Below are 25,151 nucleotides of genomic sequence, written 5' to 3' on the forward strand. Positions count from 1 at the left end.
GAAGCATGCCTTCAGTGTCTCGAACGCCCTCTCTGCTTCTGCCGTCCAATGAAGCTGCTGGGAACCTCCTCTCAGCAGGGAAGGAAGAGGCGCGACCACCGTGCTGAAACCCCGGATGAACCTCCGGAAATAGTTGGCGAAACCCAGGAATCGCTGGACTGCTTTCACGGAGTTGGGGATGGGCCATGACCTGACTAACAAGACATGCTAGTCACGGTCAGCAAAATAGACAAACATGTTGTCTATATAAACAGCTATGCCCCATCTCAGCATGCCCTGAAACACTTTGCTAATAAAGGCCTGGAAAACTGAAGGGGCATTAGACAGGCCAAAAGGCATTACGGGATACTTGTAATGGCCCGTGGTCGTGGAAAAGTATGTTTTCCATTCGTCGCCTGCATGAATGCGTACCAGATTGTAGGCGCTCCTCAAGTCCAGTTTCGTGAAATACTGAGCCCCATGCATTTGTTCAATGATGTTGGGATGAGGGGTAAACGATAGCTGAACTTAATGGTGGCTTTATTCAGAGTTCGATAATCAACACAGGGGCGCAATCCCCCATCTTTCTTTTTAACAAAAAATAAACTTGAGGAGGCTGGTGACATAGAGGGTCTGATAAAACCATGCTGGAGGCTCTCCTGTATGTAGGTCTCCATGGCCTCGGTCTCTGAATAGGAGCGGGGATAGACATGTCCTCTCGGGAGGGCTGCGTCAGACAGCAGGTCAATGGCACAGTCCCAGGTGCGATGAGGAGGAAAGCGTGTAGCCTGGGTCTTAGAGAAAACCCGGTGCAGATCCTGGTATTCCTCCGGTAATTCGACTTGAGGGGCGTGGTCCGGACTTTCCACCGTAGTGGTGTTGACAGACACTGCAAGACTCCTCCCCTGACACTCCTGCGACCAACTCAGCAGTCTCCCCTCAGACCAGGAAATAACAGGGTTATGCCAACTCAACCAGGGGAGACATAAAACAACGGGGTGCATGCGGGTGTCTATAATCAAAAAGGTAATCTGTTCTAAACGAGTGCCATGGGTCAGCAGAGAAACGGAAACGGTGATGTGATGTACGAGCCCTGTCCCTATTGGATGATTATCCAGGGCTCGAACCGGAATGGGTGACTGTAGGGAAACCAAAGCAATGCGTAATGCAGTGGCCAGTGCAGCTCCGGAATCCCAGCAGCTCCGGAATCAATCAGAGCTAAAGGGAGTGAGGGGCCAGGGTATTCAGCTAATTTAATGGGGAAAAACACACTGGTTGAGTTGACATAAAAGGAGGGTCGATCTTGCATCCTACCTGGGTTGGAGCAGGAGAATTCCCTGGCTTGTCACCTCCTCGCCTATTAGTGGATAGAGGCAGCTCGGGGAGAAATGATCAATTTCTTTACAAAAGAAGCTGATGCCCAGATTCCTCCTTCTCCTACACTCTGACTCGGGCAAACATGCAGAGCCTACCTCCATCGACTCTGGCCACAGAGCAGAAGTAGCCATGGGCTCCGGATTCCGAGCAGGTCTTCGAGACCGCAGGAGGTTGTCCAAATGAATCTCCATGCTGATGAGCTGGTCGAGAGACAGGTGTCATCACGGCAGGCTAACTCCATCTGTACCTCCTCCCGCAGTCCGCTGCGGAACTTGGTGACCAGAGCCAACTCATTCCATTCGGTGGAGGTTGCGATGGTACGGAACTCCAGAGTGAACTCCGAGGCGGTCCTAGATCCCTGGCGTAGTTGGAGTAGGCTGCTCACCGTCCTCTCGGCTCTACACAGGATCATCAAACACAGAGCAGAAGAGGAGAGTGAAGCACTAGTAGGACTCGACCTCGGGTCCACCCGTTTCCCAGACCGCGGCGCCCATCCAGTCAGTGCCAAGATGACGGTGGCAACCGTCTTTCCCGGAGACAGCCTCGGCATAGCGAGCGAGGTTCAAAGCGCTCCGGGAGGGACAGGGTTATTCCGCGGACCGGCTCAGATGGGACAGAGGCAGGTAGTGGTGTGGGGGCTGGTGCCGGAACCGGTGCTGGAGACTGGAGGGACTGCACATTCCCCTCCAAATACAAGATGGTTGCCAGCACGCTGTCCATGGAACTGCCGAGTTTGGAGAGACAGCCCTCTTGATGCTGGACTGTCTCTATGATGGTCGACAGCTCGGTCTTTCCTGCTGTCTCCATTTAGTGGGTCGGTTACTCTATCACGCTGTATAATGATAGGAGACAAGCGCAGGAATACGTAATAGGGGTTTCTACTGTCTCTGAAAAACACCAAAAGAAAGATGCCCAGTGTCCCTGCTCATCTGCGTGAACGTGCCTTAGGCATGCTGCAAGGAGGCATGAGGACTGCAGATGTGGCCAGGGCAAAGAATTGCAATGTCTGTACTGTGAGACGCCTAATTTAATGCTACAGGGAGACAGGATGGACAGCTGATCATCCTCGCAGTGGCAGACCATGTGTAATGACACCTGCACAGGATCGGTACATCCAAACATCACACCTGCGGGACAGGTACAGGATGGCAACAACAACTGCCCGAGTTACACCAGGAACGCACAATCCCTCCATCAGTGCTCAGACTGTCCGCAATAGGCTGAGAAAGGCACATATAAATAACACATATGGAATCATGTAATAACGAAAAAAGTGTATATATAAAAAAAGTGTATATTCGAAAAAAAGTGTATATACGAAAAACGTATATATTTTATATTTGACATTTTTCGAAGTAGCCTCCCTTTGCCTTGGTGAAAGCTTTACACACTCTTGGCATTCTCTCAACCAGCTTAATCTGGAATGCTTTTCCAACAGTCTTGAAGGAGTGTGCCTTGAATTCTAAATAAATCACAACTGTCACCTGCAAAGCACCCCCACACAATCACACCTCCTCCTCCGTGCTTCACGGTGGAAACCACACATACAAAGATCATCCGTTCACCTACACTGCATCTCACAAAGACATGCCGGTTGGAAACAAAAAATCTCTAATTTGGACTCATCAGACCAAAAGGACAGATTTTCATCGGGCTAATGTCCATTGTTTGTGTTTCTTGGCCCAAGCAAGTCTCTTCTTATTATTTGTGTCCTTTAGTAATGGTTTCTTTGCAGCAATTCGACCATAAAGGCCTGATTCACACAGTCTCCTCTGAACAGTTGATGTTGAGATGTGTCTGTTACTCTGTGAAGCATTTATTTGGGTTGCAATTTCTGAGGCTGGTAACTCTAATGAACTTATCCTCTGCAGCAGAGATAACCCTTTCCTGTGGCAGTGCTTATGAGAGCCAGTTTCATCCTAGCGCTTGATGGTTTTTGCGACTGCACTTGAAGAAACTTTCAAAGTTCTTGAAATTTTCCGGATTGACTGACCTTCATATCTTAAAGTAATGATGGACTGTCATTTCTCTTTGCTTATTTTTTTTAACCAAATAGGGCTATCTTCTGTACACCACCCCTATCTTGTCACAACACAACTGATTGGCTCAAACACATTAAGAAGGAAATCAATTAACTTTTAACAAGGCACACCTGTTAATTGAAATGCATTCCAGGTGACTGCCTCATGAAGCTGGTTGAGAGAATGCCAAGAGTGTGCAAAGATGTCATCAAGGCAATGGGTGGCTACTTTGAAGAATCTCAAATTTAAAAATATATTTGGATTTGTTTAACACTTTTTTTGGTTACTACATGATTCCATATGTGTTATTTCATAGTGTTGATGTATTTACTATTATTCTACAATGTAGAAAATACAAAAATGTAAGAAAAACCTGGAATGAGTAGGTGTTTCCAAACTTTTGACTGGTACTGTATGTGTGTGTGATGGGATATATAGACATTATGAACATTATGTGGATATAATATTTAGTATATCTGTAGAATATGTAGGAAAGAATAGTGTATATGTATATACACAAGAATAGTTGAATAGGATGGCATTGACTAGAATACAGTATATACATATGAAATTAGTAAAACAGTATGTAAACATTATTCAAGTGCTCAGTGTTTACTCATTAAAGTGACCAGTGACTCCATGCCTATGTGCATAGGGAAGGAGCCTCTAAGGTGCAGGGTTGAGTAACCAGGTGGTAGCCGGCTAGTAACAGTGACTAAGTTCAGGGCAGGGTACTGGGTGGAAGCTGGCTAGTGATGGCTATTTAACAGTCTGATGGCCATGAGAAAGAGACTGAAAAGCAGCTTCTCAGTCCTAGCTTTGATGCACCTGTACTGACCTCACCTTCTTGATTATAGCGGGGTGAACTGGCTCTGGTGGTTGATGCCATTCTTGGCCTTCCTGTGATGTGTTGGGCAAACCGCACCACCCTCTGGAGAGCCCTGCATTTGCAGACGGTACAGTTGCTGTACCAGGCTGTGATACAGCCCGACAGGATGCTCTCAATGGTTCATCTGTAAAAGTTTGAGTGTCTTAGGGGCCAAGCCGAATTTCCTCAGCCTCCTGAGGTTGAAGAGGCCTTATTCACCACACTGTCTGTGTGGATGAACCATTTCAGATTGTCAGTGATGTAGAACTTGAAGCTTTTCACCACTTCCCAGTCGATGTGGATGGAGATGTGCTCCCTCTGCTGTCTCCTGAAGTCCATGATCAGCTCCTTTGTTTTGTTGATGTTGAGGGAGATGTTATTTTCCTGGCACCACTCTGCCAGTGCCCTCACCTCCTCCCTGTAGGCTGTCTCGTCATTGCTGGTAATCAGGCCTACTACTGTTGTGTCGTCTACAAACTTGATGATTGGGTTGGAGGCGTGCGTGGCCAAACAGTCATGGGTGAACAGGGAGTACAGGAGGGTGCTGAGCACGCACCCTTGTTGGGCCCCTGTGTTGAGGATCAGCGAACTGGAGGTGTTGTTTCCTACCTTCAGCACCTGGGGGCGGCCCGTCAGGAAGTCAAGGACCCAGTTGCACAGGGCGGGGTTCAGAACCAGGGCACCGGCTTAATGATGAGCTTGGAGGGTACTATAGTGTTGAAGGCTTAGCTGTAGTCAATGAACAGCATTCTTAAATAGGTATTTCTCTTGTCCAGATGGGATTGGGCAGTGTGCAGTGCTATGGCGATTGCATCGTCTGTGGATCTATTTGGACGGTATGCAAATTGAAGTGGGTCTAGGGTGTCAGCTAAGGTGAAGGTGATGTAATCCTTAACTAGCCTCTCAAAGCACTTAATGACAGAAGTGAGTGCTACGGGGCGATAGTCATTTGGTTCAGTTACCTTTGCTTTCTAGGGTACAGGAACAATGGTGGACATCTTGAAGCAAGTGGGGACAGCAGACTGGGATAGGGAGAGATTGAATATGTTCGTAAACACTCCAGCCAGCTGGTCTGCACATGCACTGAGGACGCAGCTAGGGATGCCAACTGGACCAGCAGCCTTGTGAGGTTAAACACGCTTAAAATGTCTTACTTACGTTGGCCATGACGAACAAGAGCCCACAGTCCTCAGGAGCAGCCCACATCAGTGGCACTGTGTTATCCTCAAAGTGGACGAAGAAGGTGTTTAGCTTGTCCGGGAGCAAGACGTCTGTGTTCGCAACGTAGCTGTTTATCCCTTACTAATCTGTGATTGTCTGGAGTCCCTACCACATACGTCTTGTGTCTGAGCCATTGATTTACGACTCCACTTTGGCTCTGTACTGATGTTTTGCCTGTTTGATTGACTTAGAGGACATACCTGCATTGTTTGTATTTAACCATATTCCCAGTCACCTTGCCGTGGTTAAATGCGGTGGTTCTCGCTTTCAGTTTTGCGTGAATGCTGCCATTTATCCATGGTTTTTGGTCTGGATAGGTTTTAATAGTAACATTGGGAACAACATCCCCTATACACTTCCTGATTAACTTCTCTGGGATATGTGGGACGCTAACGTCCCACTTGGCCAAAAGCCAGTAAAAATGCAGAGCGCCAAATTCAAATAAATTACTATAAAAATCAAACTTTCATGAAATCACACATGAAAGACACCAAATTAAAGCTACACTTGTTGTGAATCCAGCCAACATGTCTGATTTTAAAAAGGATTTATACATGTTACACAATACATGTATGTTTTGTTCGGTAAAATTCATATTTATATCCAAAAATCGGAGTTTAGGTAGGACGCTACTGTCTCACTTGGCCAAAAGCCAGAGAAAATGCACAGCGCCAAATTGAAATAAATTACTATAAAAATCAAACTTTCATTAAATCACACATGAAAGATATCAAATTAAAGCTACACTGGTTGTGAATCCAGCCAACATGTCTGAATTCAAATAGGCTTTTCGGCGAAAGCAAACGATGCTATTATCTGAGTTAGCACCATAGTAAACAAAGAGAGAGAAGCATATTTCAACCCTGCAGGCGCGACACAAAACGCAGAAATAAAAATATCATTCATGCCTTACCTTTGACGAGCTTCTGTTGTTGGCACTCCAATATGTCCCATAAACATCACAAATGGTCCTTTTGTTAGATTAATTCCGTCGATATATCCAAAATGTCCATTTATTTGGCGCGTTTGATCCAGAAAAACACAGGTTCCAACTTGTGAAACGTGACTACAAAATATCTCAAAAGTTACCTGTAAACTTTGCCAAAACATTTCAAACTACTTTTGTAATACAAATTTAGGTATTTTTTAACGTAAATAATCAATAAAATTGAAGACGGGATGATCTGTGTTCAATACAGGATTAAAACAAACTGTAGCTAGTTTTCTGGTCACGCGCCTCTAACTAACAGGACACTTCCAGTGACCCTTGTTCAAGATGGCCGTTACACAAAGGAAAAAAGGAAAGGAAAAAACCTCAACCAATTTCTAAAGACTGTTGACATCCAGTGGAAGCGGTAGGAACTGCAAGAAGGTCAATTAGAAATCTGTATTCCCAATGAAAACACATTGAAAAGAGAGTGACCTCAAAAAAAAAAAAAATTCTGAATGGTTTGTCCTCGGGGTTTCGCCTGCTAAATAAGTTCTGTTATACTCACAGACATGATTCAAACAGTTTTATAAACTTCAAAGTGGTTTCTATCCAAATCTACTAATAATATGCATATCTGATCTTCTGGGGATGAGTAGCTGGCAGTTGAATTTGGGTATGCTTTTCATCCAAACGTGAAAATGCTGCCCCCTATCCTAGAGAAGTTTTAAGTCAGTTACTGTGTCAGTATATACATTAATGTTATTCTCAGAGGCAACCCGGGAACAAATCCCAGTCCACGTGATCGAAAACAATCTTGAAGCATGGATTGAAATGGGTCAGACCAGCGTTGAATAGACCTTAACACGGGATCTTCCTGTTTGAGTTTTTACATATAAGAAGGGAGAAGCAGAATGGAGTTTTGATCTGATTTCCCTAAGGGAGTGCGGGGAGGGCCTTGTAGCAATCCTTGAAGGGAGAGTAAAAAATGTTCCAGAGTTTTTTAAGCACAAGTATTACAGGCAATGTGTTGATAGAACATCGGTAGCGTTTTCCTCAGATTTGATTTGTTAAAGTCCCCAGCTACAATAAATGCGGCCTCATGGTATCAGCTTGAGTGGGAATATACATGGCTGTTAATATAATCAAAGAATTTTCTTGGGAGGTAATACAGTCGGCATTTGATTGGGAGGTATTCTAGGTTAGGTGAACAAAAGGACTTGAGTTCCTGTACGTTTCCACACTCACACCATGAGTAGTTGATCATGAAACATACACCTCCGCCTTTCTTCTTCCCGGAGGGCTCTTTATTCCTGTCTGCACAATGTACTGAGAACCCAGCTGGCTCGATGGACGGGGCTAGTATATCCGGAGAGAGCCATGATTCCAAAAAATAGTATCTTACAGTCCCTGATGTCTCTCTGGAAGGAAATCCTCGCCCTGAGCTCGTCTACTTCACTGTGCAGTGACTGAACATTAGCGAGTACTCAGAAGTGGTGGATGGTGTGCACGCCTCCCGAGTCGGACTAGAAGTCCACACATCCACTGTGGAGCTCTATTTGACTCATGGAAGGCCCTATTCTAATACTCTTAAAGAACATGCTATAAAGTCTTAAATGCATTATTCCTTCCTATCTCTGTTGATGTAGCATTTTACACAAAACAACCACATACTGTATCATAGCAAGTAAAAACTTTGCTCAATAAAGCAGCTATCGGCATACCAGCAAACCAGTGGCAGTCAGTGCCATTTAAGATGAGGGAGGATTAGAATTTTTTTGAGTATGGCCTTATTTCTATACAGCATATTGGATGTCTGTCATTCATATTCCATTCACCCAGCTCAATGTAACATAGATAGGTTTAGGCTACGACCTGATACTTATATATTCCATGTACCCCTCATGAGGTTGCTACACCCTAACCTATTAATGAAAGTTTACAAGGTAGGTGCACAGGTCGAGAGAATTTTGACTAATAAAGGTCACAGACAGTGACACATTCACTACCGCCTTGCACACTTTTGCCTGCAATTAGCTGATCTAAATAAAAATAAAAATCTAGGTTGTAATCATTAGTCCAACAGTTGCAACAAAGTTTATATTAGACAAATGCAGTTATATTTATCCCTGTTGAGGTCTGTTTAAGAAATGTTTTTCAACAGACGTGGTAGAATGAATACAACCCTGATCACACGGAAACAGTTAACTTTCATAGCACCCACATAAAAACAGCATAATCACTTTTCTCATGTTGTGTATATGTGTATATATATATACACACATATATAATTATTTCTCACAACAATCTACACGGTCTCCTCCTCTCACCTTTTCCCTTGGCTTGTGGACTTCAGTGCACAACACATCAGCTGTCTTTGAACAGGCAAAAATAACTTTTCAAGCCAAACCTTTATCTCATGACAGCTAATCACTACACACAGCCTACATCGTTGTCATGTCATAGTCAACTTGAACTACTAGAACTAACGCAATAGTAAAACTGCTACAATCATGCAGTGCAGTATACAGTCAGAATGCAGTTCAGCCTTTACACTGCCGGGCCCCGGTGGCAATAAATAAATAAAACCAGAAGCTTACCTTGACTTGAAAGAGACTAGAATTTCAGAATTGAAAGCCATAGCCAGCTAGCTAAACATAGCATCCCTCTCTGTTTGAGCCGGGTGTTCGAGTAGGATAAACTAGCTAGCTGCATTTGCTAGCTAAGTGAAAGTGAGAGTAAAAAAAAAAATACAGACATTAATTTGTTCAAAACTGTTCAACTATTGTCTTTCTCTGTCTTTGAGTCAAATACTCACCACATTTTATGCAGTGCTAGCTAGCTGTAGTTTATGATTTCAGTACTAGATTAATTCTCTGATCCTTGGAATGAGTGGACAACGTAAATTCATGCTGAAAGAGCTCTGATAGGTTGAAGGACATCCTCCTGTTTGGCACTGCTGGCTTTGCCTCGGCAGCGGCCAGTCTTATGTGGGCCAACAGTGGGCCAAATATGGCAAACGATTCTGTATTTATTATGACAGGCCAAATTTGGGCCGATTGTGGCGGGCGATATAATGCCAACAAATATTTCATATAATTGTTTTATTAACCTCTAACGAGTCACCCTCCCGGATCCGGAATCCTCCTCATCAAAAAAGCTGACTAGCATAGCCTAGCCTAACGCGACAGGGATATCATATAATATAATTTCATGAAATCACAAGTCCAATACAGCAAATGAAAGATAAACATCTTGTGAATCCAGCCATCATTTCCGATTTTTAAAATGTTTTACAGCGAAAACACAATATATATTTATATTAGCTCACCACAATAGCCAAACACACAACGCCATGTTTTCACCATGTTTCCACCGCAAAGGTAGCTTTCACAAAACCCACAAATAGAGATAAAATGAATCACTATCCTTTGAAAAACTTCATCAGATGACAGTCTTATAACATCATGTTATACAATACATTTATGTTTTGTTCGAAAATGTGCATATTTAGAGCTACAAATCGTAGTTTTACATTGCAGCCACCATCACAAATAGCACCAAAACAGCCAGAATAATTACAGAGAGCAACGTGAAATACATAAATACTCATCATAAAACATTTATAAACATCTTGTGAATCCAGCCAATATTTCCGATTTTTTAAGTGTTTTACAGCGAAAACACAATATATATTTCTATTAGCTCACCACAATAGCCAAACACACAACGCCATTTATTCACCGTAAAGGTAGCTTTCACAAAACCCACAAATAGAGATAAAATTAATCACTAACCTTTGAACAACTTCATCAGATGACAGTCTTATAACATCATGTTATACAATACATTTATGTTTTGTTCGAAAATGTGCATATTTAGAGCTACAAATCCTGGTTTTACATTGTGAATAAGTAGCCATGATGCACCAAATTGTCCGGAGCAATTTTGGACAGTCACGTAATCTAACCAAAAAACTCATCATAAACTTTACTAAAAAATACATGTTGTGCAGCAAATGAAAGATACACTGGTTCTTAATGCAACCGCTGTGTTAGATTTAAAAAAATAACTTTAGTACAACATACAGCATGCAATATTGTGAGACAGCGCTCACCTATTCTCCGCCTTGTTGGAGCCAACATATTCCACAAAAATACGAAATAACATCATAAATATTCTCTTACTTTTGATGATCTTCCATCAGAATGTTGTGCAAGGAGTCCTAGTTCCAGAATAAATCATTGTTTTGTTTTAGAATGTCCATTTCTTCTGTCGATTTAGCAACTTTGGCTAGCCATGTGGAGGGCACATGTCCAATAAATCTTTGCGCATGGAACGAAACATACCAAAATTCCCAATAAACGTTGAATAAACTGGTCAAACTCGGTTGAAAATCCTACTTTATGATGTTTTTCTCATATGTATCCAATAAAATCAGAGCCGGAGCATTTCGTCGTGTATACGTAACGCATTTCAGAAGACAATGTGAGGTTTCCTGGTGCGCAGTTGAATACTGACAAAAGAGCGGACCTGTCACTCCAAAAGCTCTCATTCGGTCTCACATCAAGCTAGACACCCCATTTAACATTCTACTGCCTGTTGACATCTAGTGGAAGGCGTATGAAGTGCATACAGATCCATAAATATAAGCCAGTTGAATAGGCAGGCCCTGACACAGAGCCCCATTTTCAGAATTTTCACTTCCTATTTGGAAGTTTGCTGCCAAATGAGTTCTGTTTTACTCACAGATATAATTCAAACAGTTTTAGAAACTTCAGAGTGTTTTCTATACAATAGTAATAATAATATGCATATTGTATGATCTAGAACAGAGTACGAGGCCGTTTAATTTGGGCTCGATATTTTCCCAAAGTGGAAACAGCGCCCCCTATTAAGAAGAAGTTTTAATTATGCACTCAAAATTTGAGCCCTCTCATATTTACATATCAATTTCACAGTTATATTTAATTTATATTTACTCCCTGTTTGCACATTTTCTGTAAACTTTGATCCATTTCAATAAACCTTTTAGATTGTTATTAATATTTTAGATTGTGTATTATTATATTTTGTACTTTCTGTTGTTGACCTACATGCAAGTAAGCATTTCATATTAAGGTATTACTCTAGTTCTTGCATATGACAATAAACGTACTCGCCTTGACAATGGATTGCAATCAACCCCCCTTTTTGGTGCTATACAAAGTTTAACCTATTTAATGGTTCTTTAGAACTTAAGGAAAGGGTTCTTTATATAGCCATACAGGTTCCATTCATAACCTTAAGCATGGTTTTAATATACGTTTTAAAAGCATCAAATAGGGTTTAACAAAGAACTTTCACTATTTAAAACCATTTTTCTTTTTTTGGGGTGTACCAAATGTTTTACTCTGTTAGGTTAATCAAAGTGAATACCTCCAACCCCTAGTCATATGATATGAACAACCAATTAAACTACACGACCCCTGCTATTTCAAGAGGAGACCCCCGGGATCAGTTTACCAACTTGCAGCATTGCTAGCTAGCTACATGCGACAATAACACTGTTGTTGGATCGGTTGCATCCAATATAGGGTGACCAGGCATCCCCCGTTTTCTGGGGACAGTCCCCGTTTTTGGTGGCCTGTCCCTGGCTGGAGCTGTGCCCGTTTTTAACAGTGAGTTAAAAACAGACCGCAAAGTGAAATAATATTTTACGTGGCAAGAAAGACTGGGCAGCAGAGCCTACCGGTTGACATGCTAATCGCGTTGTGCTTGTTTTGACCAACAGAGGGGGCTGCTGGCTATAGCAGTTTCATTCACTCAGTGAAGAGCACTTTTTGCCAGTCCTGTCTGGTCCAGTGACGGTGGGTTTGTGTCCATAGGCTACGTTGTTGCCGGTGATGTCTGATGAGGACCTGCCTTACAACAGGCCTACAAGCCCTCAGACCAGCCTCTCTCAGCCTATTGCGGACAGTCTGAGCACTGATGGAGGGATTATGCGTTCCTGGTGTAACTCGGGCAGCTGTTGTTATCACCCTGTACCTGTCAGATGTACTGATCCTGTGCAGGTTTTGCTACACGTGGTCTGCCACTGCGAGGACGATCAGCTGTCCGTCCTGTCTCCCTGTAGCGTTGTCTTAGGTGTGTCACAGTACAGACATTGCAATTTATTGCCCTGGCCACATCTGCAGTCCTCATGTCTCCTTGCAACATGCCTAAGGCACATTCACGCAGATGAGCAGGGACCCTGGGCATCTTTCGTTTGGTGTTTTTCAGAGTCAGTAGAAAGGCCTCTTTAGTGTCCTAAGTTTTCATAACTGTGACCTTAATTGCCTACCATCTGTAAGCTGTTAGTGTCTTAAAACTTCTTGTCAATAGGGGGCGCTATTTTCACTTTGGAAAAAATCGTGCCCAATTTAAACGGCCTCGTACTCTATTCTAGATCATACAATATGCATATTATTATTACTATTGGATAGAAAACACTCTCAAGTTTCTAAAACTGTTTGAATTATATCTGTGAGTAAAACAGAACTCATTTGGCAGCAAACTTCCAGACAGGAAGTGAAAATTCTGAAAATGGGGCTCTGTTTCAGGGCCTGTCTATTCAATTGCCTTATATTTATCGATATGCATGCACTTCATACGCCTTCCACTAGATGTCAACAGGCAGTGGAAGGTGGAATGGGGTGTCTAGCTTGATCTGAGGTCGAACAAGAGCTTTTGGAGTGGCAGGTCAGGAATTTCCTTTCTCTACCAAGGCGCGAGGCGGAGCTCGACATTAGCTTCTGAAAAAGCTTTCGGTTTACACTGCGAATATCTCCGGCTCTGATTTTATTTGATACATGTGATAATATAATCGTAAAGTAGGTTTTTTCAACCGAGTTTTATCAGTTTATTCAATGTTTATTGGGACTTTTGGAGTTTTCCATTCCCAGTTTTCCATTCCCAGAGAGGGTGGGAACGTTATCAACCTTGGCTAGCATTGTTGGCGCGAATTCGACAGAAGAAAAGGACATTCTAAAACCAAACAACGATTTATTCTGGACCAAGGACTCCTTGTACAAGATTCTGATGGAAGCTCAGCAAAAGTAAGAACAATTTATGGTGTTATTTCGTATTTCTGTGGAAAATGTTGATTCCTATTCTCTGCCGTTTTGGCGAGCGCTGTCTCGCAATAACGCAAGCTGTTTGTTATGCTAAAGTTATTTTTAAAAATCTAACACGGCGGTTGCATTAAGAACCAGTGTATCTTTCATTTGCCATGCAACAAGTATTTTTATGTAAAGTTTATGATGAGTTCTTTGGTCAGATTAGGTGAGTGTCCAAAATATCTCTGGAGATTCTGGTGAATCGATGCTACGTATTCACAATGTATAATCAGGATTTGTAGCTCTAAATATGCACATTTTCGAACAAAACATAAGTGTATTGTATAACCTGATGTTATAAGACTGTTATCTGATGAATTTGTTCAAGGTTAGTGATTAATTTTATCTCTATTTTGTCGGTTTTGTGCAAGCTATTTTTGCGGGGAGTAAATTGCGTTGTGTGTTTGGCTACTGTAGTGAGCTAATAGAAATATATATTGTGTTTTCGCTGTAAAACACTTAAAAAATCGGAAATATTGGCTGGATTCACAAGATGTTTATCTTTCATTTGCTGTACACCATGTATTTTTCATAAATGTTTTATGATGAGTATTTAGGTATTTCACGTTGCTCTCTGTAATTATTCTGGCTGCTTCGGTGCTATTTGTGATGGTAGCTGCAATGTAAAACTATGATTTATACCTCAAATATGCACATTTTCGAACAAAACATAAATGTATTGTATAACATGTTATAAGACTGTCATCTGATGAAGTTGTTTCTTGGTTAGTGACTAATTATATCTCTATTTGGTCGGTTTTGTGATAGCTACCTATGCGGTAGAAACATGGTCAAAATATCCGGTTGAGTCTTTTGCTATTGTGGTTAGCTAATAGAAATACATATTGTGTTTTGGCTGTAAAACATTTTAAACATCGGAAATGATGGCTGGATTCACAAGATGTTTATCTTTCATTTGCTGTATTGGACTTGTGATTTCATGAAAATTATATTATATGATATCCCTGTCCCGTTAGGCTAGGCTAGGCTAGGCTAGGCTAGGCTATGCTAGTCAGCTTTTTTGATGAGGATGCTCCTGGATCCGGGATGGGTATCACTGAAAGGTTACGTTCCACAGGTGCATGTTCATTAATTGTTTATGGTTCATAAAACAAGCATGGGAAACAGTGTTTAAACCCTTTACAATGAAGATCTGTGAAGTTATTTGGATTTTTACGAATTATCTTTGAAAGACAGGGTCCTGAAAAAGGGACATTTCTTTTTTTGCTGAGTTTAGTTACAGATCTATGGACTGCATAGCACAACTGACACAGAAGCTTTGAACCAAATTTTACATGTGCTAGGACAAAATGTGACGCCATAGTGAGTAACGTGTTACAACCATGGACAACTACTTTGGTGACACAGGACCTAGACCAGGTTGAATTTGTGTCCCTGTCCATTGATTCGTCCAATCATGGACATGTAAAAGCTGCTGCCAATAGTAGTCAGATATTGTAAGATATATGATGGCAGCACATCTGTGGAAACAAAACTTCTTGAATTTGTTGAATTGAAAGGTGAAACAGCAGAGGAAATTGCAGCTGAGGTCCTGGTGGTCATCTAAAAATGTAACCTGGAAAACAAAGTTGTGGCACGCAAATACCAACTTTGGAGGACTGAATAGGCTGGGGAGGGTCAATGTCCATACCAAAGTTAAAAATGCTCCTCAGCGGGAGGTGATTGGCTTAGGTTGTCCTGCCCACATCATTCATAACACGGCCAGAACAGCTTTGGATATGATTCCCCTTTATATTGATTAGCTGCTCACAAAGATATTTTCCCCATTCAGAGTAGAAAGACTGAAGAGCTTTTGTGAGTTTGTTGGCCAGGAGTACCATATAATTTTAGGACACAACAATGTTCGCTGGCTGTCCATGCTCCCTGCTCTAGAAAAGTGCTTAAAATGTATGTGCCACTGAAATCCTTTTTTCTTCCTGAAGACAAATACCCTGTTGTTCTGTGAACAATGTTTGAAGATCCACTGACTGAACTTTGGCTGGCCTTTGTCCATGAAACCTGACCGTATTCAGTGACACGATAAAGATGTTTGAAGGCCAGGACCGCTGTGCTGTGGAGTCAGCTGCAATTCTGAGAAACATTAAGGCAAAATTGACTGCAAGATGTGAGTTCCTAAAGGGGGGATCGCTTGAAGAATGGAAAACATCTGAGACACCACTTAGTCAGAGATGGAGCACGGTGGTTACCCACTTCAAAGAGAATGACATCCCACACACTTACCTGGCTAGATTAGCGTCTGTTGTCATGTGTTTACCTGGAAGTAATGCACCAGTCGAGAGAGTGTTCTCCCAAATGAATGAAACATGGACAGCAGAAAGAAATAGGTTTACTGTTCCTACCATCAAGGCCATGCTTCTTGTGAAGACACACTTCAACCTCCCTTGCCAGGAGTTCATGGAGAAGCTGGCCAAAGACAGAGCAATCCTGAAGAAAATACATTCTTCTGAGAAATATACAAATTAGGTTGGTATAAATTAGGTTGGTATAAGTATATTATGACACCAATCTCATCATATTTTTTCTTTATTATGTTGTTAAGTATTTCACATATACTATTGTCTCTGTTTTTTTTTCTTCAATTTTGCTCATGTTCTCTTCTGCTCTTATTCTACCCAGACTACTAGGACCACTGAATGGCTGTTCAGATTGGACAGTTCTGTCGTGTCTGTAGTGCTTCTGTAATACAGTTGTTTTCTCTGTCTATCACAGTGTGCCTGTTAGACTAAATACATGAAACCGGAATTGTCCCCCTTTTTTATTTCATAAATAATACCATTGGATATTTTAATTATATTCACCGCCGAACTGGAAATGTCCCCTGTTTTCATTTCAGAAATCTGGTCAACTTAATCCAACAGCTAGCTAACTTCCTTCATGAACATCGGTAAATTAGCTATTTTTCCCTACCTGACCTTTATATAGCTTAACTAGCTAGCTGTCAATAATGTATTTTCCTTATGAAACTGCAATTGGACTGTGAAAAATGTAGTGGAGACAAGGAAACCTGGCTAGGTTAGCTAGCTAGGAATTTCTGGCAACGAGCTAACATTAGCTAGCCAAAAACATCAGCTAGCTAGCTTGTCAAGCAGCCTTAAAAGCTTGCAATAATTATATCGGAGCAAGTAGGCTGTCAACTGAAATTATTTGCTGTCCGGTTATTTGACAAACATTTGTGAGATAAATCGAGGAGCTTGTTCTTTGTGACCACTAGCTAGCTATCTTAAAAGAACATGTCACTAGCTAGCTATCTTAAATTTACTTAGTTGCCCAAGTTAAAGTAGCTGGTTTACTAACAGTAGCTAGCTACTCACTAGCTAGTTCTAATTTTTCTTTTAAGTTGTGTAAGTTAGCGGTTAAGGGGTCAGGACGAGGATGTTAAGTATTGAAGGGTGAGTACTGTAGCTAGCTAACTATAGCTAACACTATTTGGAAGAAAAAAAACTGTTACTTGTTTTTCAGCAGCCAATAGGCTATTCAAATTAGGTGAATTACTTAATATTGACATACAATATCCATATGTTATGGTCACTTTCTGTGCTTACAGATTAACTATTTGGGAATGAACGATGGCTGTGATGTGAAAGAGAGTGTGTGGAGGATCGTGGTACACATAATCTCCCATGATCGTTCAAAGACCATGAACTGGAGGTGAATCAATGGAAAGGAGCCCTGCCAACTGCAGCTAAAAAATATAGTTAATTGTAAGTTAACGTTCTACTGTTGCCAAAGTCCTTCATGAATACTAGAAGTAAACCAATGATTCTTTATTCCCTAATTTTCATTTAAAGCTGCGATGAGTCCGATGCAACTGACAAAGAAGTGGAAAAAAGCGTCAAAAGATGGTTCCGTCTGTCAGGGGATCGAAATGGTGGTTGCAAGGAAGGAAGACAAAGAGGTGAGAGGTTGGACAATATGTAGATACTCTTGGTGGGGTTCTGATGATAACCACCAGAGGATTAAAAAATGTTTCACAAATGTTTGTTCCAATACTACACCATAAACCCTACATTTCTAACCGTGGGTGTCACGCCCTGGCCTTAGTTATCTTTGTTTTCTTTATTATTTTAGTTAGGTCAGGGTGTGACATGGGGGATGTATGTGTTTTGTATTGTCTAGGGGTTTTGTATGTTTATGAGGCAGTGTCTAGTCTAGGTGTTTGTATGTCTATGGCTGCCTAGATTGGTTCTCAATTAGAGGCAGCTGTTGAGCATTGTCTCTGATTGGGAACCATATTTAGGCAGCCATATTCATTGGGTATTTCGTGGGTTATTGTCTATGTCTATGTGCAGTGTTTGTGTCAGCACTATTTGTTTATAGCGTCACGTTCGTCGTTTTGTTGTTTTGTATAGTTTGTATAGTGTTCTTCGTTTCTCTTAATTAAAAGAAGAATGTATTGTTATCACGCTGCGCCTTGGTCCTCCTCTCTTCCACCATATAACGATCGTGACAGAATAACCCACCAACCAAGGACCAAGCAGCGTGGTAAAGGACAGCAGCAGCAGCGGCAAAATACACAGGACTCCCCGACATGGGAAGAAATTCTGGACGGTAAGGGACCCTGGGTTCAAGCTGGAGAATATCGCCGCCCTCGTGAAGAGCTGGAGGCAGCTAAAGCCGAGAGGTGGTGGTATGAGGAGGCAGCACGGAAGCGCGGCTGGAAGCCAGAGAGGCAGCCCCAAAAATTTCTTGGGGGGGGCTCTCGGGGAGTGTGGCGAAATCAGGTAGGAGACCTGCGCCAACTCCCCGTGCTTACCGTGGAGAGCGAGAGTACGGGCAGACACCGTGTTATGCGGAAGAGCGCACGGTGTCTCCTGTACGTGTGCATAGCCCGGTGCGGTACATCCCAGCTCCTCGTATCGGCCGGGCTAGAGTGGGCATCGAGCCACGTGCCATGAAGCCGGCTCAACGCATTTGGTCTCCAGTGCGTCTCCTCGGGCCGGTGTACATGGCACCAGCCTTATGCATGGTGTCCCCGGTTCGCCAGCACAGCCCAGTGCGGGTTATTCCACCTCGCCGCACTGGCCGGGATAAGGGGAGTGTTCAACCAGGTAAGGTTGGGCAGGCTCGGTGCTCAAGAGCTCCAGTACGCCTTCACGGTCCGGTATATCCGGTGTCACCTCCTCGCACCAGCCCAGTACCACCAGTGCCAACACCACGCACCAAGCCTCCTGTGCGTCTCCAGAGCCCTGTACGCCCTGTTGCTGCTCCCCACATTAGCCTTGAGGTGCGTGTCCTTAGCCCGGTACCACCAGTTCCGGCACCACGCACCAGGCCTACTGTGCGCCTCAGCCGGCCAGAGTCTGCCGTCTGCCCAGCGCCGCCTGCGCTGCCCTTCAGCCCAGCGCCGCCTGCGCTGCCTGTCTGCCCAGCGCCGTCTGAGCCGCCCGTCTGTCCTGAGCCGTCAGAGCCGCCCGTCTGTCCTGAGCCGTCAAAGCCGCCCGTCTGTCCTGAGCCGCTAGAGCCGTCCGTCAGTCAGGAGCCGTTAGAGCCGTCCGTCAGTCAGGAGCCGCCAGAGCCGCTCGCCAGTCAGGAGCTGCCAGAGCCGCCCGCCAGTCAGGAGCTGCCAGAGCCGCCCTCCAGTCAGGAGCTGCCAGAGCCGCCCGCCAGTCAGGAGCTGCCAGAGCCGCCCGTCAGTCCGGAGCCGCCCGTCGGTCCGGAGCCGCCCCTCAGTCCGGAGCTACCACTCAGTCCGGAACTGCCCCTCTGTCCAGTGACGCCCTTTACGAGGGTCTTCAGTCCGGGCCTCGCTGCAAGGGTCCCCGCTCCAGAGGCGCCACCAAAGCGGGTAATGACTATGGTGGAGTGGGGTCCACGTCCCGCACCCGAGCCGCCGCCGTAAGAAGGCCCACCCGGACCCTCCCCTTCAGTGTCAGGTTTTGCGGCCGGAGTCCGCACCTTTGGGGGGGGGGGGGGGGGGGTACTGTCACGCCCTGGCCTTAGTTATCTTTGTTTTCGTTATTATTTTAGTTAGGTCAGGGTGTGACATGGGGGATGTACAGTATGTGTTTTTCATTGTCTAGGGGTTTTGTATGTTTATGGGGCAGTGTCTAGTCTAGGTGTTTGTATGTCTATGGCTGCCTAGATTGGTTCTCAATTAGAGGCAGCTGTTGAGCATTGTCTCTGATTGGGAACCATATTTAGGCAGCCATATTCATTGGGTATTTCGTGGGTTATGGTCTATGTCTATGTGTAGTGTTTGTGTCAGCACTATTTGTTTATAGCGTCACGTTCGTCATTTTGTTGTTTTGTATAGTTTGTATAGTGTTCTTCGTTTCGCTTAATTAAAAGAAGAATGTATTGTTATCACGCTGCGCCTTGGTCCTCCTCTCTTCCACCATATAACGATCGTGACAGTGGGGGGTATGCTGTTTATAGGGCTTGTTGTAATCTGCAAGTCATGTGTCTATTTTGTCTTTACAAAGCTCATTTGGGCAACAATCATTTGAGATGTGAGCTTGTTTTAAAACAATATGTGTAACAGTGTTAGCTGTGTTGCCAATGCAGAACATTAATGGTAACTATCAATGCACTTGTATATTATGGTGTATGCTTAAGCTAGCATGCACAAACTAGACGTTAGTGCATTACAGTAGAGCACAATGGAGTACAGTATACATTACTGTATTCTAATTTAATATGCTTTATTGTTCTAACTGTACTGTACTATACAACTTAAGACAATATTTGTATATAGGACCCTAATCACAAAAATGGCATGTTAAAGAAGGGTGAAGACACTTTGTAAAAAAAAAAAAAAAAAAAAATATCATTAGGTTTTGAGTGACTTACCCGCAGCAGCAGTTGTCTTCCTGAGATGGAAATAGTAACAAAGGCTCCAAAAACACATAAATACATACTTTTACAAGCTGCAAAGTTCTCGTTATCATGGTGCAGGTTTGTAGATGTTTTAGAAATGAACATTTTGTCATTCTACATGATCTGTAGCGATAAGTTTTGCTGTCTTGAGACTATCTGTGATACATACGTAAACGTCCCATGTTTGCGCATGAACGTGCAAAAGTTTCAAATGACACCATTTTTGTTTCTACAACATTACAGACCTGCACCATGATAACAAGATATTTGCAGCTTGTAAAAGGATGTATGTTTCTTTTAACCTTTATTGGTGTTGCCAACTTGCACCAAATTTCCAGAAGATGAATGCTGCTTCAGGTAAGTTACTCAACCAAGTGATATAAAAAAAAGTGCCTTCACCCTTCTATAACATGGCATTTATATAATAAATACAGATTAGTGTTGTCACGACTTGACCTTTTTGGGTGAGGATCATAGCACTCCTCCACCACAGGTTTTTGACGGTCGTAAATAACGAAACTCCTTTCCCCACTCTGCGAAAATGAAGGTTGTGAATCCCTTTGTTACCATAGAGAAAGACTTTGCAGTACGGTAACGTCAAAGATTGAATAATTGAACAGTATTTCTGTATTCCAACCAGTTGGAGTGGTCCGTGGACACTTAAGGAACAGTCATGTCGAGTTTGTTTTATTTGGTGACCTCATGAAGGACAGGAGACACACATTACTGTTTCTTTGTTTGTATACACTTCTCAATTATGGGATTTGCATCTGAATGTTGTATACAATAAATTATTGAGTATAGGAATGCTTTAGAAAAGATGAAATGTGATGTTAGCCTTCTAAATGATATTATGGGTTTTCATATAAAGTTTTAACTAGTCAGTGACCACACCCTGTGAGTACAGACATTTACATCGGCGTCATGGAACGCCCCCTTTTCTACTCTAGTATAAAAGCCACTTCCAACAAAATTGACATTAGACCAGAAAATATGGAGCTGTCGCTACATGTTGAAATGGTTGTTAATTCAAACTAGAGTCAAGATAACGCCAGAACGAGGTCCCCACGTTGGAATGGCTATCACTCTAGAGACCAGAAAACATGGAAGCTGTCGCTACATGTTGAAATGGTTGGCAACTCTACCAAAGGATAAGACCAGAGAACGTGGAGATCATTCCCATGTTGAAATGGCTAAGAAGTCTACAAACTAAAGAACAATTATTCAGGCTACTTTAGTCTGGTAAACGCATCCGTCCTAAGAACATTTCCGAATTGTACTCTGAAGTACCCATTATAACAACCTACAACTCCGACGGACTTTGATCTCTGGTGGACAAACCAGAGGCTTTCTGTCGACTGACTAACCAGCAGACGGACCGGCGATTGCAGAGGGACAACAAAGGCATACACTTGTAAATCTGGAAATTTCTAAAATCCAAATGAGGTTGTTAGGGTGCTAAATGTCCATACTTCCGATGAAGTATTCAACTGTATGTATGTAGGGAAATCATTCTGATTTTCCCGCTCTTGAACTGTCCCCACCCCTTTCCTTTGTCTACCAAGCCGGCAGGGTAGCCTAGTGGTTAGAGCGTTGGGCTAGTAACCGAAAGGTTGCAAGTTCAAATCCCCGAGCTGACAAGGTACAAATCTGTCGTTCTGCCCCTGAACAAGGCAGTTAACCCACTGTTCCTAGGCTGTCATTGAAAATAAGAGTTTGTTCTTAACTGACTTGCCTAGTTAAAAAAAAAAAAGTTAAATGTAAGTCGCTCTGGATAAGAGCGTCTGCTAAATGACTTAAAAAAAAAAAAAAAAAAAAGCCGTCATATCGGCTTAGCCTACTAGGTACTTTTCTATCATGTCAATAACCAATGTATGACCTAATTGTGTGTGCTTATTTAATTCTGTGATTGATTAAGTTAGTTAGTAAATGAATAATTAACCCAATTTGTATATCGCTGATTCATGATCTATGCTAGGGTTCGTGCAGATATCCAAGGGTTTGCAACATTCAGAATATGACTGATGAGGTAACAATATATTAATAAGTGACTGTAATCGATAAGATATGACAATTGGAACTCTATAAACTAAATTTTTCCTTGTTGCCCCGACTTCCTAGTTAATTACTATTCCGTGATTCGTTGAATAATTACACATAGCGAATTGATTTGATAATATAGAGTCTTCACATTTAATGACAGCAAATGCTACGACGGTGTCCTAAATACTGAAATTGTCCTTCAACTGCTGTAATTTGATTTCGCAACTTGTGAATCAGATTGTTACTTGGTCCTGTCCGGACAAACCAAATGTGGGGTTGTAGCTCAAGAAGAGCCACATTGTAGTTTTATCATTGTATGTATTATCTTTTGCTGGTGAATAAAATGTACCAATCACAGTCCAACTCTGTCTTTAATGTTTTAGAAATGTTGTTCTCTGGACCACACTATCTACCTAGAGTTTTCATCTGTATTTTTCATAGCTGTTTACATACCACCACAGACTGAGGCTGGCACTAAGATCGCATTGAAGGAGCTATATTACCCATAAGCAAACAAGAAAACGCTCACCCAGAGGCGGGGCTCCTAGTAGCCGAGGACTTTAATGCAGGGAAACTTAAATCCGTTTTACCAAATTTCGATCAGCATGTTAAATGTGCAAACAGAGGGAAAAAAACTCAGGACCACCTTTACTCCACACACAGAGACGCATACAAAGCTCTCCCTCGCCCTCCATTTGGCAAATCTGACCATAATTCTATCCTCCTGATTCCTGCTTACAAGCAACAATTAAAGCAGGAAGCACCAGTGTCTCGATAAATAATAAAGTGGTCAGATGAAGTAGATGCTAAGCTACAGGACTGTTTTGCTAGCACAGACTGGAATATGTTCTGGGGTTCCACAGATGGCATTGAGGAGTACACCACATCAGTCATTGGCTTCATCAATAAGTGCATCGATGACGTCGTCCCCACAGTGACTGTATGTACATACCCCAACCAGAAGCCATAGATTACAGGCAACATCCGCACTGAGCTAACAGCTAGAGCTGCCGCTTTCAAGGAGCGGGACTCAAACCCAGAAGCTTATAAGAAATCTCGCTATGCCCTCCGATGAACCATCAAACAGGCGAAGCATCAATACAGGACTAAGATTGAATCGTACTACACCGACTCTGACGCTCGTCGGATATGGCAGAGCTTGCTAACCATTACGGACTACAAAGGGAAGCACAGCTAAGAGCTGCCCAGTGACACGAACCTACCAGACGAGCTAAGTAACTTCTATGCTCGCTTTGAGGCAAATAACACTGAAACATGCATGAAAGCATCAGCTGTTCCGGAAGACTGTGTGATCACGCTCTCCACTGCCGTTGTGAGTAAGACCTTTAAACAGGTCAACATTCACAAGGTCGCAAGGCCAGATGGATTACCAGGAGGTGTACTGCGAGCATACGCTGACCAACTCGCAAGTGTATTCACTGACATTTTCAACCTCTCCCTGTCGCAGTCTGTAATACCAACATGTTTTAAGTGGACCACCATAGTCCCTGTGCCCAAGAACACTAAGGTAACCTGCCGAAATGACTACCGACCCGTAGCACTCACGTCTGTATCCATGAAGTGCTTTGAAAGGCTGGTTATGGCTCACATCAACACCATTATCCCAGAAACCCTAGACCCACTACAATTTGCATACCGCCCCAACAAATCCACAGATGATACAATCTCTATTGCACTCCACACTGCCCTTTCCCACCTGGACAAAAGGAACACCTATGTAAGAATGCTATTTGTTGACTACAGCTCAGCGTTCAACACCATAGTGCACTCAAAGCTCATCAATAAGCTAAGGACCCTGGGACTAAACACCTCCCTCTGCAACTGGATCTTGGACTTCCTGACGGGCCACCCCCAGGTGGTGAGGGTAGGTAACAACACATCCACCACGCTGATCCTCAACACAGAGGCCCCTCAGGGGTGCGTGCTCAGTCCCCTCCTGTACTCCCTGTTCACTCATGACTGCATGGCCAGGCACGCCTCCAACACCATCATTAAGTTTGCCGATGACACAACAGTGGTAGGCCTGATCACCGACAACGACGAGACAGCCTATAGGGAGATCAGAGACCTGGCCGTGTGGTGCCAGGACAACAACCTCTCCCTCAATGTGATCAAGACAAAGGAGTTGATTGTGGACTACAGGAAAAAGAGGACCGAGCACGCTCCCATTCTCATCGTCGGCACTGTAGTGGAACAGGTTGAGAGCTTCAAGTTCCTTGGTGTCCACATCACCAACAAACTAACATGGTCCAAGCACACCAAGACAGTTTTGAAGAGGGCACGACAACGCCTATTCCCCCTCAGGAGACTGAAAAGATTTGGCATGGGTCCTCAGATCCTCAAAACGTTCTACAGCTGCACCATCGAGAGCATCCTGACTGGTTACATCACTGCCTGGTATGGCAACTGCTCGGCCTCCGACAGTGAGGCACCACAGAGGGTAGTGCGAATTGCTCAGTATATCACTAGGGCCTAGCTTCCTGCCATCCAGGATGTTTTACCAGGCAGTGTCCTGCCATTCAGGATGTTTTACCAGGCGGTGTCAGAGGAAGGCCCTAAAAAGTGAGACTCCAGCCACCCTAGTCTCTGCTACCACACGGCAAGCGGTACCGGAGCGCCAAGTCTAGGTCCAAGATGCTTTTAAACAGCTTCTACCCCCAAGCCATAAGACTCCTGAACATCTAATCAAATGGCTACCCATACTTTTTGCATTGCCCCCA

The sequence above is a fragment of the Salvelinus alpinus genome, chromosome 15, assembly GCF_045679555.1.
Source record: "Salvelinus alpinus chromosome 15, SLU_Salpinus.1, whole genome shotgun sequence".
Taxonomy (NCBI): domain Eukaryota; kingdom Metazoa; phylum Chordata; class Actinopteri; order Salmoniformes; family Salmonidae; genus Salvelinus; species Salvelinus alpinus.